This window comes from Camelus bactrianus, chromosome 16, assembly GCF_048773025.1.
Source record: "Camelus bactrianus isolate YW-2024 breed Bactrian camel chromosome 16, ASM4877302v1, whole genome shotgun sequence".
Taxonomy (NCBI): domain Eukaryota; kingdom Metazoa; phylum Chordata; class Mammalia; order Artiodactyla; family Camelidae; genus Camelus; species Camelus bactrianus.
In genome coordinates this window covers 1761873-1777605 of record NC_133554.1, presented here as the reverse complement: position 1 = coordinate 1777605, position 15733 = coordinate 1761873, and the positions used below count along the sequence as shown (strand labels likewise).

General features: G+C 47.3%; 1 protein-coding gene across 12 annotated transcripts in view; it reads right to left on the bottom strand.

The window, feature by feature from the left end:
- The window catches only part of SPECC1 (sperm antigen with calponin homology and coiled-coil domains 1), a 188651-nt gene that overhangs the window by 156940 nt on the left and 15978 nt on the right, over nt 1–15733 (bottom strand). The window contains exon 1 of one of the 12 annotated variants that reach the window (XM_074342063.1): nt 11612–11679. The exons of 9 other annotated variants lie outside the window; for them this stretch is intronic. The gene's annotated coding sequence lies outside the window, so the exon portion shown is untranslated. Of the gene's footprint in view, nt 1–690; nt 836–11611; nt 11680–15733 lie in introns of those variants that run through there. 2 more of the 12 variants (XM_074342060.1, XM_074342061.1) reach the window with 2 other exon arrangements.

The following is a 15733-nucleotide window of genomic DNA, read 5'->3' as shown; positions in this document are numbered from 1 at the left end:
CAGCAAACAGTGATGGAGACCTTTCGAAGCAGCGAGCCCTTTGCCGAGGGGTGGGGCAAAACAGCGGCTAAACAGAAACCACGTAAGTAGTAACTTCCTAGAAGAGCCTCTATCTCCGTCCCATCTTTGAGACGCTGCCATCTGGGCCTGCCAGGCACCGTGTTTGGCCCAGATACTGAGCCCAGGACAGGGTCGCGCCCTCCGCTCGGAGCGGATCTGCAAGGCGGGAGGGCCCCCGCGGGCTGTGGGACTCCCCACACTTGCTGAGAAGCAAGCGCAGAAGCAGCCCCACTCACCGGGAGTGTGAACAACAGCCCTCCGCCCTGCCGGTAATGAGTACCCGGAGGCAGGATTTCTTCTCCCAGGTCCTTTCTGCACCTAACCTGGAGTTAGCATTAATTACCCTTCCCTGGCAAGAGGAAAAAAAGCGGCAGGGCAGTGAGAAAAGACAGTTTTTTTCAAGCTGTCAGAAGACGTCTGGAGTTCACTTTTACCCGTAAAGCGCGCACGCGGCCCTGACGTGCCCGGCCCCGAACCCCGGGAGCACGTGATGACGGGGCCACAGTCACAGCAGGGATCCCCGGGGACAGCAGACGTTACGCCCACAGCAGAAGAACCCCTTCCCCAGACAGAGCTGTTCTTCTAAGATTTTCCATGCCCGTGGTAAACAGCCCCCCGCCGGGTACTCACTGCAGAGCCGCCGCTGCTCCTGCTCCCTGGGAGCTGCTGCCCTCAGTCAGCAAGTCCGCGGCGCTATTCTGGGGCTTGGAGCCGCCGGGAGGAAACCGCACTCGGGGGCCGGGCACTGAGCATCCGAGCCACGCTTCACTCAGGAAGCAGGCGGGCTCTGCTCTCCAGGCTCCTGGCGGCCTCTCCCTACCCCCACCCCACAACACAGTGCAAAATCATTTCCATCCCCAATACTCCCTTCGACCCCTTCTCTAACACATAAGGGTTTAAAGATGTAGGCTGACTACTTTCTTGCTGATTGCTCCCTGAGATACCAGACCGGGAAAAAACAAGCAGAAAAAGCCAGTCTGCTCTTCGGAGCTGAGCCTGTCCTGAAGCCTCTGGGCCCCTCACTCGCCAAAGCCTGGGACTGGCAGAATGTTCTAAGCAGGAAGGGGCAGTCGGGTCACAGGCGGGTCGCATTTCAGTGCAGGTGGTTCTGATGAGCGGACTCAGGGCTCTCGGAGGCCCGGCATCTGGATCTCTGTGGCGCCAGTAATTTGTTGCCATTTCTTTTTCCATTCTAAATGCACATTTTCAGACCTCATTTTGAATTCAGAGAGCTTCAAAGTCATAAGCGCGCTCTCACTACAGGTGGCCCACCCGCCCCAGGGACGGTCAGATCTCCTGCCACGGGGCGGGGGCGGCAAACACACTCCGGGAAAAAAGACGTCGAAGAAGTTTTGTGAAGGTGAACAAGGTACATGTGTTACATCCACTGTCACCAAGAACCAGAGTCATCAGGGTGGGTGGAGCTTGGTCACTGCCGTGAGCTGGTTTTTTTTTTATGTTGACATATAGTTATTTACAATGTTGTGTTAGTCTCTGGTGTACAGCATAGTGGTTCAGTTATACATACACACAGATACACATACATATTCTTTTTCATTATAGGCTATTACAAGATACTGAATATAGTTCTCTGTGCTGTACAGTGGGACCTTGTGTGTCTATTTTATATAGAGTAGTGTGTATCTGCTAATCCCAAACTCCTGACTTATCCCTCCACCCCCCCTTTCCCCTTTGGTAACCATAAGTTTCTTTTCTATGTCTGTTGAGTATCTTTCTGTTTTGTAAATAAGTTCATTTGCCTCATTTTTTTCAGATTCTACATATAAGTGACATCATATGGTATCTGTCTTTGTCTGACTTACTTCATTTAGTATGGCAATCTCTGGGTCCATCTATGTTGCTGCAAATGGCAACATTTCACTCTTTTTATGGCTGAGTGGTGTTCCATTGTATATACACACCACGTCTTCTATATCCAATCATCTGTTGGTGGACATTTAGGTTGTTTCCACGTCTTGGCTATTGTATATAGTGCTGCTATGAAGACTGGGGTACATGCGTCTTTTCGAATTAGAGTTCCCCCTGGATATCTGCCCAGGAGTGGGACTGCTGGATCGTATGGTAACTCTATTTTTAGTTTTTTAAGGAATCTCCGTACTGTCCTTCATAGTTGCTGCACCAAGTTACAGTTCCATCACCTGAGCTGGATTTTAATTGCTATTTTGCAGTATAATCAGTGTGAAAAGCAGCCAAGTAGCTGGTCCATGGCAGGGAGCCCTCACTCAGCAGGCGGTTCGGCGTTTACAGAGCCTCAGAGATGCTGGCACCCCCGTGTTCACTATGGTTCCATCCCCATCCCCAGACTCTGCCATTCCAACCACAGTAAAGAGCTGTGGCCACACAGCTCAGAGCTGGCCTCCCCTGCCAGGTGTGTTGTCATAACTGTGGCCCCTGTGCACCCCCAACCCCCAGCAAATGCTGTCCCCTTTGGGGACCCTTCTTCTTTGCCTTAGAAAAAGCAATAGGCACAGCGCCTGGGACATGGTCTCACTGAGGGTGATCCGCCCTCCCAGGGGCCAGGGACACACAAGGACCCAGCTCATCTGGGTGATCCCACTGTGTGACACTAACACGGGAGGTGGCAGTGGTCGGGACTCTGCCAGTGACAGAACTCCACCCGAAGTAGCAACCCTCCTGCCTTGGCTAACCAGCGGTCTGGGATGAATTCAAGCTGGCTCTAAGCCAGCCAGACCTAGAAGCACAGAAGCCGTTGGGACCCAGTTTCCCACCACCTCCCTGAGCTGCTTCCCCAGGTTTCCCTCACCCAAACCCAGGTGTTCTCGGGACGGGAAACCTCTCCCAGCGGTACATCCCAGGAGCGAGGCCTTTAGCATTCGGGGTCCCGGAAGAAGACACCTCAGAAAAGAACCCCAGAGCGATACACCATCCACCCAGGCACTGGGGAGAGGGAGCTGGGTGACTGGTGGCCCCACTGGTTAGAAGAGCCGTTTCCCCACAGGAAAAAACGACACTGTGCAGACAAAAAGTACAACCTAGTCGCCCACCAGCGCCTTGCATAGACTGCTAAGCCTTCATGTGGTCACGTCCTATCCTGCAGTTAGGCCCTGAACCTATGAACGGAGAGACACACAAAACGTTAACAGGGGCTATCTCTGGAATTGTGGGTCATTTATTATTTTAATTCACACTGTATCGTCTACATTTTCTCAAACAAGTGGGTATTAAATTGTATAATAAATAATTAGTTATTGCCTGCTAGACAAATCCTCCTTACAAAGTGAAATATTTATCTATAAAATCTCTATGAATAAAGCTGGTAAGAAAACTGCAGTGGCCCCCCCCAAAATCTACAACATTTTACTGAATGACAAAAACGGGGACTGGATGGAAAAATATACCATGGTTTTCCAATTAGATATTCATCCTCCACAAAATAATTTTATAAATGTATTCTAATCCCAGTAGAAAATCTAATAGAAGAAATGTGAAGGAAATTCTTCATAAAATTATCCTAAAATTCATCTGGTAAAATAATTCATCCTCTGTAGAAAAAAAATTCTTAAAAAAAAAGGTAACAAATTTATTTACAAAACAGAAACAGATTCAGACACAGAAACCAAACCTATGGTTACCAAAAGGGGAGGCAGAGGGGAGGGATAAATTAGGAGTTTGGGGTTAGTAGATACAAATGATGTAAAATAGATAAACAACAAGGTCCTACTGTACAGCACAGGGAACTATATTCAATATCCTGTAATAACCTATAATGAAAAAGAATGTATATATAACTGAGTCACTATGCTGAACACCAGAAACTAACACAACATTGTAAATCAACTTTATTTCAACTAAAAAATAATGAAATGGACCAGAAAAGTAAAATAATTACAATAGTATGGTTCGGGAATAGAAGGACCATCCACGGATCACAACAGAGCCCAAACACAAGAACCTGGATCATAATAAGGATGGCATTATGGCTGGGACATGATGCTGTGGCCCAGAAACCCACACATTGTAATGCACTACACTTCAACTAAAAAAAACAAGACAGTGCTACTAACCTGAAGACATTTTTTTAAAGTGGCATTGGGAAAATTGGCTGATCGTATGCAAAAAAGGAAAGAAAGAGAGAAAGAAAGAAACAGAGAGAGAAGGAAGGAAGGAGGAAGAAAGCGATCCCTACCTCACACCGTGTGCCCAGCCGTGACCAGCGGTTGGTGACATCTGCAGACGCAGAACCTTTGGATAGGGAGCACTGACTGTGTATTTATTGAAAAAAAATTCTGCAAATAAGGGGACCCACATAGTCCAAACACATGTTGTTCAAGGGTCAGCTGGAGAACTAGCATACGATCCGGTAATCCCTCTGGGTGTTCATCCAAAAGAACTGAAATCACGGTCTGCAAGAGGTACCAACACCCGCATGTTCCCTGCAGCACGAGTCACAATACCCACGACGTGGAAGCAACCTGAATGTCACTGACCGACGACTGGATAAATAAGACGCGGTCTCTACATTCAATGGAATCCTACTTAGCCTTAAAGAAGAAGGAAACTCTGCGACACACGGCAACAGGGATGAGCCTTGAGGACACGAGGCTCGGTGAAATAACCAGTCACAAAGGGACAAATGGTGCATGGTTCCACTTATGCGAGGTACCTAACATTGTCAGATTCATCGACTCAGAGAGCGGCATGCCGGCTTCCAGGGGCTTGGGGCGGGGAAGGTGGGGAGTCACCAATCAACAGACAAAAGGTTTCAGTCAAGCAAAATGAGTCAGCTCTAGAGAACCTGCCGGACACCGCTGTCTGTCCCTATAACCAACAATCATGCATTTACCGCACGCTGAAAAATTTAACAGACTAGATCTCATGTTAGGTGTTCTTACCACAGTAAAATAAAATTTTAAAAAATGCAAAGAACGGGGACGTTATCTCTGGGTGCAGCGATGCCAGGAAGTCCTAATTTTCTTTACGCTTTTAAGACTTTTCCACACGAGTTGCAATGAACATGTAACAGTTCTAGAATCTTAAAAAAGACTATTTAAGCATGACAACAAGTATGCATCCTGATGGCATCAAACTCTATTTGTGACATGAAGGCTTACACTGCAGAACGGAGCATTCAGTCTGACCCAAGGAAGGCTTTATTAATTGGAGAATTAGACCCTGGACAGGACTTTTTCTGCAGGGCCTGAAAACCTCTACTCCTGGGTTCTCTGAGAACAGAGTGTGGCAATGGGACAACCGCATGTCCCCGTGTCCCTCTGCCCGGAGGCTGCACAGTCCAAGAGTGGTCCAGCTCCTGGACTGACCTGTGACTCCAGACCAGCGCTGCCCTCTGCACCAGCAGAGTTCACAGCGCCTCCAAGGGGCACCTGCCAGCTCTCCCCAGAACAGAATTCACTAACCTCTAAGCCAAAAATCAAAGCCTAAAAATGTTCTGTTCTGCTCTTGGAAAATAAATGTATCAATCCCAAAAATAACTAGGACAAAGCCCAAAGATGAAACTGGCTCTGAATGGATTTCCAGCAGATGTTTGACTAATTTTTGTGAAAATTGTCAGAGTAGGAGTCCTCTGGACTCTGCTTCGTTGCAGCGAGGTGACCAAGAGGATCTGCTACAATGGCAGGGCGCACTCCCGGGGCAAAAGCAGGTGAAAACCTTCGTGGTTTCCAAGTTTCATCTAGCCAGCGGCAGATCCAGGGTTTATTACTGGAAAATGGGTACTGGGGGGAGGGTATAGCTCCAGGGTAGAGTGCTTCTTTGCAGTGCACAAGGTCCTGGGTTCAATCCCCAGTCCCTCCCATAAAATAAGTAGATAGATAGATAGATAGGTAGATAGATAGATAGATAAAACCTAATTACCTTTCCCCAAGTCTTTTTAAAAGAAAATGATTATAAATAGACACTGTCTCCCTGGTGGGTGAGCAGGTCACAGTGAGCATGCTGGTACACCACATGGAATCTCAAGCCTCAGGTAAGCCTTGCTCTCCTTTGTAAGTGTCTGTGAGGCGGGACTGCAAACACTCATTCCTCCTAGGAGGAACCTGACTTCTGTGTTAACCAAACCATCTCTTTAGATGACTTTTAATTTAGTTCTAAAGCATAAGATTCCACTGCAGGAAATTACATAGAGGGAAGTAATTACAGAGGGAGACGCCCACATGTGGGAAGGGGTGGTTAGTGAGGCTGGCCTTCCTATGAGCTCTGAGGCAGGGGCCACTGCGCCCGCCCGGAGGAGCCACAAAGGCCAGGCTCCTTCTGTAAAAGGCTGGCCAGGAATGCGATGTTTGCCAGCTTACAGGCTACCACGCCTTGATAAGTTTCCGTGAAAGGCACTTGTGTCGGGCCAGATGAATTCACACACTCCGGGGAACCTTGAGCAGTCATGTGGCCACGAGGCATGTGGGCCCCAGGGCTGGACCGTCCCTGCTGCCCTTCCACCCGGCAGGGACCACCCTCTGCTCCCAGGGACACGCCCCTCCCACCCACGCCACGCCTCCCTCCCTGGCAGCGTGAGGATGCTGAGTGGGGCGGTGCACATGTCTGAGTTTGTTTAATTAGCTAGGAATAGGAAAGCTGTGAGGCTTTTGATTTCAAAGCAGATGTTAAACTAATTTGGGAAAAGAACAGGAGCCCCAGAGAGTCTGAAGAGGGACTCAGCCTCGGTCCCCCGCAGCTCCAGCCTGACTCTCCTGCCGTCAGGATTTTGAACCTGAAAGACCCCTCTTTGCCCCAAGACCACCTCCCTCCCAGCCAGGTTTGCTTCAAAGTCACATTCAGCTGAAGGCCCTGAACCCTGCCTGGTCTCAGGTCCCTTTCCCTGCAGGTCTCACACACCTCCGTACACCTCGCTGGCCACCAGCTCTCTGGACGCCCTGACTCTGGCCCTGCTCAGTCGGCAGCCCACCCGGGTCTGCCAAATCACCCATTTCCCTTTGTTTCCTGTCTGGGTCTCCAGATGGAGCTATAAAGACTGAACTCCCTGAACAGCTCATTTCTCCAGCTCTAACTGGCTTCTTGTTGGACCTCCCAAAAACTATTTATTCTCAGAATTTCTTGGTCAGGTTAACTCAGAGGGGAGGGTCGTCAGCCCGACTGATCACACGTCAAGCATTACTCGCCAAGTCAGCCTTACTATTAGCAGAACTGACACCTAATCTCCATCTGATGCCTGACGTGTTTCTTCCTGATTCTCAACGGTCTGCACTGGTGACGGGTGGAGTTGAGGGGCAGGGGATGAGGTCAACAATTACACTCCCAACCCCCACCAACAGCCTTTGAACCTTCGCTCCCGACTTCCTGTGTGCACACAGAAAGCAGAACGAAGATGGGAGGAAAGAAAAAGCAGCAATTAATGAAAGACAAAACATTTTGTAAGGGCCCAGAAGATTAATAAAACCAAAAGCTGGTGTTTTAAAAGGACTGATAAGGTAGAATCTCCAGGAAATTTAATCAAGGAAGGAAAAAAAAAAGGCTTCCAAATTAGAAACAAGAAAGAGGACATAATTATATATATGGATTTGTAAACTAGGCAAAACAGATAATTTTCTAGGAAAATACAGATTACCAAAATTAACTCAATAAGAAACAAACAGTCCCAGAGAAAAAAAGGCAAAGGATAGGAAAAGGCAATTCACAAAAATCCTAAAGACTAACAGACACTCAAGAAGATGCTTCATCTATCCAGCAGCCAGCAAACACGACCCGAAGCAGTAAGACGTTTTAAGCCCGTCTATGGACTAATTTTTTTTTAAGAATCAACAAAATGTCTATGGACTAATATTTTTAAACAGGATAATAATGTTAGCAAAAATGTAGGCAACAGGCACTTCCACACACCGGATGGGAGGCCGTTGCGACACAGCTGGGATGGAGACTACAAAGGGGGACTTTTCGCATTTTACTCCCCGTCCTTCTAAATTTGAATTTTTTACAGAATGTGTTTTGTATATTATACCTGGAATTTTAAAACTGTAATGTCTAAACCCATATCCACAAAGATTTAATACCACAGTTGCTCTTTGTTTTTGTTTTTTTGTTTGTTTGTTTTGTTTTGGGGGGAGGTAATTAGGTTTATTTATTTACTTATTTATTTTAACGGAGGTACTGGGGATTGAACTCAGGACTCTGTGCATGCTAAGCATGCACTCTACCACTGAGCTATACCCTGCCCCCCACAATAATTTTAAATAGTTTATGGATCTGAAACAGTAAGTAAGTAAAAGGAGAAACAGAAAAATACGCAGCAAAATACAGACAAAAACCACACGTGCAAAAATCATTAGCTCCTGAGGGCAGAAGCTCTGTCTCAGTGTCTCCTCCCCTTGCAGAACACTGGCACAGGGCACTTACAAATGTTTGCTGAATGCATGAAGGAAAATGGGACTAACATATCCAGAGGCACTCTGGGAATTTCAGTTTCAAAAGAAACAAACACTTTTGTTCACGTGTATTTTACAAACTGGAAATGTAAGATTATTCTTTTTACCAAAATCCTGTTAACGCTCTTAATAGGACTGTTAAGTTTGAAATTTACACTTGCACTGGTCATTTGTCTGCATCTAACCTTCAGTTAAAAGGATGTGATTCACCTTGGTTAGCCTGTTGCCGTATTTTCACCAAACATTTTCATAATATTGGTGCACTGGTGTTTTCCTATTTGTTAAAATTCACAGTTTTCACCTCCTTCTATTTTGTAGCATTGTATCAGTTCAGAAAAACTGGTATAGCAACGTGGTTCAAGGAAATATAAAGGTCATGTTGAGAGAATAAATACGACTCAGCGATTGTAAGGGTCGCCATTGAACGGGACCAGAATTCCAGGTGGAGGGATGTTTGCCCTGCAGGTTGTGCCGTGTCAGATGCTCAGTTAAAACGGGGAAGAGCAAACAGGCAGAACGGCGGCAAACCTTAAGGAGCTGGGACTCACCGCGTCGCTGATGCATTGCTCCTAAACCTGGGGCGCTTTATCGCTTTTATGAAGCTTCTGAAACAGTGGCAGACAATCACGCACGCCTTCCGCGTCACTTCAGGCACCGCACAGTGGCCAAGCGCTTCCTCAAGGGCAAAATAACGGTTCCCAAGGTAAAACGGACGCATTTCAAAGGAGAACTACGGAGGCACCACTGAAAGCCGCACTCCTCTGATAAAACTGGCACAGAACACACACTCACGGAACGTGTTTCGGAGTTGCCCCAGAGTTAATGATACAGGTTTCAGTCAGAGAGAAAACAGAACAAGGTGCGAGCAAAATTCCTCCATCAAATAACGCTCGGAACATCAAGAATGCCTGCGGCGCGCCACGTGGAAGAGGAACAGCAGGCAGCCCCAACCTGCCGGTGACTGAGCCTCCATGCAGGGTCTGAAGCCCAGCTCTGCTGTGGGAGGCTCACCGCCAGAGCCACGGCACACAGGGAGGGGCCCAGGGACTAGACAGGTGGCAGACCTGTCGCCAGAGCAGCCAGGGAGCAAGGAAACTGCGACGCGGACTAAAAGGCATGGCCCTCAACGTCCACCCTCACCACTGCTGTTGTCCTCAGACCAGAGCGGATGATCTAAAGAAACAATCTGACCTTCACTCAGCTGTGAGAGAGGGATAAATGTTTTGAATCAAACTACAGTCATGGATAATCTGTCTCTTCAAACTGACACAACAGTTTGCTTTTCACACCAGGAAGGGCACTCACATGAGTGTTTAAAATGAGGAAATGAGGACTGAGTGACCATGAGGGACGGTGTAGGACTATTTCTTCACAACATTGGTGATGCTGATTAAGACTGTTTCTACGACCACAGGTGATTTGCTGGCATAGTACATCTCAGTCATCAGTATCTGGAGTAGCCTGAATCTTACCCAAAACATCCTGATTTTTCATGCTAAGATGTTAGGGTACCGTGATGTGGCTACACTACAGTGGGCAGCTAAGTCTCTGTGAGTCTGACTTCCCCAGGAGTTGACAGTTTTCTTTACATATTAAAACGTTCATGTATTTTTAGCATATTTTAAAACTGTACTGAAATGCTGCAAAGCAACATAAACAAGTACTTTTGTGATGGCTGGACTCTCTCCTGCAGGAGAGACAGGAGATGAAGCTGCAAAGCAAGACAGGCTCAAACCTCAAACGACTTTACCTGCATTGTTAAGGTGCTTGGATTTGATAAGCCCTGAGTTAGTGAGGATGATTTAAGCAAAGAAGCAAGGTGATCAAATTCACATTTTAGAACATCTGCTCTGTTGGTAGCACAGAGGGCAGATTATAAGTAAGTAAAGCTGGAAGCAAGAAACTGGTTAAGAGGAAATTTAATCAGCCTAAATGAGAAACAATAAACTAAGAGAGTGACAGGGAAGGTCAGAAGAGTTCGAACCAACAGATACCACAATGGAAATAACAGGACTCGATCATCAGCTGAACTTTGGTGAGGAAGGAGGAGTTTCCTGGTTTGTGTACAATTTCCTGAGACTGAAAAAAGAGAAGGTTGGCCGTGTGTATTGGTTATCTACCACTGTGTAACAAATTACCCCCCAAATTTAGCAGCCTGAAACAACCAAAATTTACTATCTCACAGTTTCTGTGGGTCAGGAATCTACGAGAGGCTTTGCTGGGTTGGTCTTGTTCAACGAAAATGCATCATCTGAAGGCCTGACCAGGGCTGGAGTCCCAAGGAGATCACTTGCCTGCCCGGCAAGTAAGTGCTGGTTGTCGGCAGATCTCAGTTTCTTGCCAAGTGAACCTCTCTATAGGGTTGCTTGAATATCCTTCAGTGGCTTCCCCCAGACCAGGTGATCCAAGAAAGAGCAAGGAGGAGGCTGCAGTGTATTTAATAACCCTTAAGTCTCACACCATCCTTTCTGCCTTATTCCGTTCCTTATGATGGAGTCACTAAGTCCAGCCCACATTCAAGGACAAGAAGATTTAGCTCCAACTCTTGAAAGGAAAAGTATCAGAGAATTTGTCGATATGTTTTTAAATCATCACACCACTGAAGTGGATGGTGGGTTCCATTCATGCTAAATTTGCAATGCCTTAGATGTCCAACTGGGAGAGGCCAGCGGGCAGATAAACATACCCCTAGATGGTCACTGCTGACTTCAGCAAGGACAATGTCTACAGAAGACAGAATTAGAAGCAAGGTCACAGAATTAAGGAGGAGATGAAAGACAAAGGAAATGGAGTCGGGCTGCTCCTGAAAACTTAGCCATGAAAGAAGTCAACTGTTAGAGGTCAGATCGAGGATTTTGGTGGCCCTTTAAAAACAACAACAACAACGAAAAAAACCAGGAAGCCTAAGAGCATGTCTATAGGTAGAGGGCAAAGGAATCAGCAGAGAGGGACAAGTCAAAACATAAACGAATAGGGGGTGGTTGACAAGTTCTTGCAGAATGCCTTGCCCATTGACTTGGGACAGAGGAGAGAGAAGGAAAACAAGCATGAAGGGGTGCTACGTAGTGTGGCCCCGTCTCTAGGCCAGGTGGGTACACAGCAACATGTGTTGTGAGGAAGACAGACCCCCGAGGGGAAACACACTCAAGTCAGTTCAGTCATGGCCGGAGCCTTCCTACCTTCTCTGCTGGTGCTCGCAGACCCCTGCTTCTTCTCCTGGCTGCTGCAGGTTGCATCATTCTGACTTACCCGCTTCCCTGTTCCTGTTCCCTAACCTCTGACAGTCCCTGGTCCTCCTCCCTGGGATGGCATCTGATTGGCTGCGGATCTAAGAAGACGACCAGCGTGGCCTCAGAATCTCCTCCACGGAAAGCACCCATCAGCAGCCCTGCAGACCTGGCGTCTCGGGGCTCTGCCTGCACCCGGTCTGGGGCGCAGTAGGACCCCAGCAGCGTGGATGAGGTGGTGAGAGTCCTCTGTACCATGGGGTGTCGCGTTGCTCAGTGTGGAACAGGTGAAGCTGGCGGTGCTGTTTCTGCACCAGAACCCTGTTTGTTCAGGAGTCTAGATCCTTGGTGTGTCAACTCTGCTTACAGCTCTGCTAAAATTTGTTTTAAGACAATGTTAGTACAAATGCGATGTTAAATACAAATGTAGCTCCCCTCCTGTTATTTATGCCCTCAACAAAATCTGACCAACAGTAGATGAACATTAAACTATGATGATTCATGGAAATGAACAAGCTGATACCAGCAAGTCCCCATTTTAGCAGTTACCATGGTGACCATGGGCATGAATGGCTATTTAAAAGTGCTTTCTTTGAAACATCTTATTAGGTACAAAATATAAAAATTAATGAACTCATGGGGAGACGTCTTATTTTTAAAATTTTAATGAAGAAGGCAATTAAGTCAGAAGTATTTTAGCTACTATTTATAAGGGAACCATTTCAGATGAAAGTTTCCTAGGTTCTTTGCTTAAGTTGTCACATTCAATCCTCAAAAAAATCCCTACGAGCTGGGTATTATTTTTTATCATCGGGGCAGCTGAGGAAACTGGGGATCAGAGACGTTACATAATTTGCTGAAGTTCACACAACTTGTGCTGGAAAACCTGAGATTTTCACAGAACCTCATCTAACTCTGAAGTCCATGCTTCTTCCATTTTCCCACACTGGCTCTCTAATAAATGGTAACTAACTTCAACTACATCACCTCCTACCAGAGAGTGCCCCCAAGGTCGTTCACTGTCACACGACCCTACTTTATTTTCTCCATAGCCCTGATGACCACCTGAAATTTTCTTATGGCTTGCCTATCTGCCCCCTACATTATAAAGTCAGTGAGAGCAGGGTCCTTGTCTGTTTCTCCCCCCCCCCCCCCCCCCCGTTCATGGGCACCTACAATATTATCTGGCATGGAGCAGATAATCAATAAATATTTGCTGAATTAACAAACGAATGAAGAAAATTCAAAGGAAAAGTTAAACTGAGCAGGACCCTGCGGGAGCCCCCTAACAACAGGTACCTCCTCCCATGTCCCCCGCCTCTTGTTTGTAGAAAAGCTTTAGCCTCCTAGGCTCCCCCAAGTTCCAAAGAACAGGTTTAATCAGAGAAGTGAGAAAATGCAGAAACAAAGGAAGACAGCCAAGCAAGACAGAATCATCACAGTTTGGCCATAAAACAAAGTCAAGGACTTTCAGTTCCTCCTCAAGGGCTGTAGATAATGTCCTGAGCCACAGCCTTGAGCTGTTTTGCAGGTACTGAGCCCCCACCAGGTGGAAGAAGCTAACTGCATGCTGACCACCAGCACTAGACCCCGGACTGGCTGGAACCAGACGGTTGAGGATTGAGATTCCTGACACATCTCCCCGTTACCTCCCCACCAGCCAACCAGACACTTGTGCATGAGCTCATCACACACCCTGCAACCCTCACCCCAATGTAACCTTTAAAAATCTTTCCCTGAAAGCCCTGGGGGTGTGCAGGTCTTCTGAGCCTGAGCTGCCCTTTCCCGCCTGCAAATAAACGCTGCGCTCTCCTTCACCCCCACCCAGTGTCGCAGATGGGCTTGGCGAGCGGGCCCAAGTTTGGTTCTGTAGCAAAACACTAAAGCAAATGCTTACATAAATATGCATTTTTAAAAGAAAGTATTTGACAACTCCAAGGCAGAATTTAAATCATAACTTTTCAAAAGAAATACCCAAGTGCTTATTCGGGACATACTGTATTTTTCCATGTACTGTTTTCAGAAAAGCAGTGAGCAAACTTGCAAGATCATAATAACAAAGACGTGCTTCTGTATCTCTGAAATTGTGCCTAAAGCAATTCCTCTTTATCAGCTCAGGAAACCTTTGTCTGAAAAATAGTAGCAATTATCATTTTTTTCCTGGAGGATGGCCACGGCCAGTTTAACTAAAGGAGGAGGCTTACTAAGATGCAGCTATCCAGCATGAGCCTCAGTGAGCGCCCACATCTTCCAGAACAGCCACCTCTGCCAGTCCTGCAGATGCATCTCCTCTGTCTCTGGGGAGCCAGGGAAGGAGGGTGTGGAATGAGCAACCGGAAGGCCTTTCTTCTATCAGCAAAGCCAGTTCAAAGCCAGTAAGTAAAGGTACGTCCTGAGAATGAATCGCAGAATCCGTCCAGAAGAGGCATCTAAAACCGCTTAGTGTGAGGATACCACTAACACCTTCCCACATGACTTCTCTGCAAAATAATTTTATTGAATTCATTTTTCTTTTTAATTTATTATAAGACTGAATTTTTAAAACTTTGATACTGGTACCTGCCGACAAACGAGATCAATGGAATTGACAAACCAAGCATCAGGTACAGGAGTCCTCACCCCTGCTTCTAACACACTGTCTGATTTACTCCTGTATTAGGGTCACTGTTTGCTGCCCCTTCTTGGACATATGCTCCAGGGGACACAGGTTGTGTCTGTTTTCTTCACTTGTAAACCTGAGGCACACAGGCCAGTCCGTGGTTCGGGGTATTCAGTATAAACAATGAGTGAATCAGCAGTTCTGAGCCCAGTGAAGCGCAGAATTAAATCTAAACAGAATTAAGTCTAAATAACCTATGTTACCATGGCTACAATACGGGATGCCATGTTGAGAAGTTGAGAAAGAAAGGCTAATAATGCAAAAACAATAACAAAAATTCCCGAACGGTCACAAAAATGAAAGGGTGCAGGGCGTGCCAGTTATTTTATTTTTTTCGGAAAGATACTCCAGAAGGTATGTAAGTTGATACACTGAGAGAGACGTTTGAAGCATATCGTTTAAGATATAAAGATAACAAACAGGGGAATAAAAAACAGACAAGCATATCTTCCAAATAAAAGAGGGGGGAGAGAAAACCAGACCACGTGGGATAAGATACGAATTCGCTTCTAGCTGCAGACGAGGGGGCAGGAGCTACTTTGCTTCACCTCCTCCCGTGACCTCCGACCCAGACAATACTGGCAGCGGACAGGGAAGAAAAGATCACCGCAGACTAATCAGGAAAACCGCCAGGGTCTTACGCCGCGAACTACAAACACACGTGCCCCCTTCTGCCGAGCCTGCAGGGAGCTGGAGGAACAGGCTGAGAGCTGGGTGTGCCAACGTGGACGTCCTGCAGGACACAGATGACCCCAGAAGGCGGGGTCACCGTCTCCATCGGCACCTTCAGTGCCCGCAGTTGTAGCCACCATATCTGAGCAGTGGGCCGCGGTGGGAGGGAGACAGGCAAGTCCGAGGAGGTCTCGTCCACCCAGCACAGCTGTGCGGAAAACGAGGTGAGAAACCATGGCAACCGGCCATCTACTGTCCAGGGCCTTGGGACTGGAGAACCTGAGCAACCAAAGCTCCCATCCAGGACACAGGCCCACACGGGGGACAACCGCCAGGGGTGCATTAGGGACAAACTGAGCAGCTCAGGGACATGAGGGACAAAGGAAAGACAAGATCCAGATAAAAGTAGGGGAGGAAATCAGCTTGTACATCTCACTGAGCCCGAGGTCATGGATCTGGGCGCCCGTGAGAACGGGAGAGAGCCCGCGGGGTGCTGAGAGCCCGGACAGCCGTCCACCATGTCCGTCTTGCTCAAATGAAGCAAAAGGAGGGAAGAAAGGCCGAATCCCACACAAAGTATGATAGAAAAAGCAGAAGATGGAGAAGACGAACGTCAGACGATGAAGGCATGTCAGCGGGACAGCTCGTGAAATGGACACAGACTAGAACCTGGTGTTCTAAACAAGCCAGGAGATGGGAGCTCCGTCCTGAACCCCAGAATGGCCAGCTCTGAAGCACTGCTG